Genomic DNA, 1,551 nt, shown 5'->3' on the forward strand with positions numbered 1-1,551 from the left:
GGGATGGGGTCGGGGGGTGCCCGGCTCAGAGGAGCTGGGCTCGGAGCTGGGGGTCAGGGCTCAGAGTTCGGGGTCAGGCGGTGCCCGGCTCAGAGGGGCTTACCATGCTGCCTCCCCCCTCTCCCCGAGGCTCAGCGAGCCACGTCCAGGAGCTCCTGCCGCTCGGCCCGGCGGAGCTCGCAGCCCCGCCCCCTTACCACGCAGCTCTGAGCGGGAGGACCTCAGGCCCCGCCTGAGCCCCCCGCTGAGGCGCCTGGGAATGGGGGAAGGCGAAGGCGGAGGCGGGGGGGAGCCTCCGACATTCTCGTTGGGGCCCCTGTGGGGCCCGGGGCCTGAGGCAAATTGCCCCACTTGCCCCCCCCCCCCGGGCGGGCCTGCACTTGTCCTGCTGTTTTCTTTTGTATTTTTTAACCTGCAGGCCTTGGAGCAAGCCCTCCTGGAGTCGTAGTGACCATTTCTTGTTCCTTATGCTTTTCTACTGTAAGGTTGTGTAGAATGACTATGTTGTTTTTTCAGGATGCTTGAAATCGTACTTTCAAACTTCAAATTGAAGTAGATATGAATACAGTCACTTGTAATGAAAGCTGTCCGAAGGACCGCAGATAAAGGAATGGCAAATGGTGATGTATTGAGTTGTGGAGAGAGATATAGCAGGGTGGCCAGGGACTGATAGGACCACTTTTATGTAACAACTTCACTATAAGGGGATTAACAGCAAATTAATTAATTAAAAATGGGATGCCTTTTGAATTAAATTGGGCAGCAAATCTGGCAAGTATGTTACTGTCTGAATTTAAAAGAGATATGGGTGTATAGGAAAAACAAACAAAGCTTCTTTTTTTTTTTTTAATGGATTATAGGCCAGGCATGCTAGTGCACGAGCCAATAACAGGGTTTGGAGCTCTTCTCTCCTGCAAACTTGCCAACAGAAGGTTTTGTACTGGCTGCACCATTGGTTTCAGAGGAGCAATGGCAACTGCCATGTGGATAAAGGATTCTGAAGTGCACGAGTGCAGATTTGCTATTGGATAGTAGGCACCACTACATGTTTAAATTTGGTGTATAATACATAATTTTATAAAGAGGAGATACTACTGTAGTGCCGCCTTACTAAACTCATATTGTCTGTGCCTAAACCTGGCCCAGACAAACTTTGGCTAACATCCTTGCATCAGATAGGTTTCTGATTTCAGTGTCATCATTTAGGAGATCAGTCATTACAGGAACTTAGAAGGGTTTTAATATTTTTTACAGTATTTATACAGAATTCGTTTAAACTTAAAAAGTGGGAGTAGTTGTGTTGCAGCAATAACCCTGAAAAATTCTCCGGTACTAAAACACGAGCAAGATCACAATCTATAGATTCCCATCTGATAACCCTAACACTGAACAGACCGTATCTTACCATACACAAATTGAGTATATTATTAAACTTTCTATCAGATCAATGATAGCAGGTCTGTAGTTCAGTAGGCAGCTTTTTCCACCCATATGGTGGAAATGCCCCAAAGTTATAGTGTAGTTCTAGTCTGAAAAGTGACTACACAAATG

This window comes from Terrapene carolina, unplaced genomic scaffold (assembly GCF_002925995.2).
Source record: "Terrapene carolina triunguis isolate 2854851 unplaced genomic scaffold, T_m_triunguis-2.0 Scaffold139, whole genome shotgun sequence".
Classification (NCBI taxonomy): domain Eukaryota; kingdom Metazoa; phylum Chordata; order Testudines; family Emydidae; genus Terrapene; species Terrapene triunguis.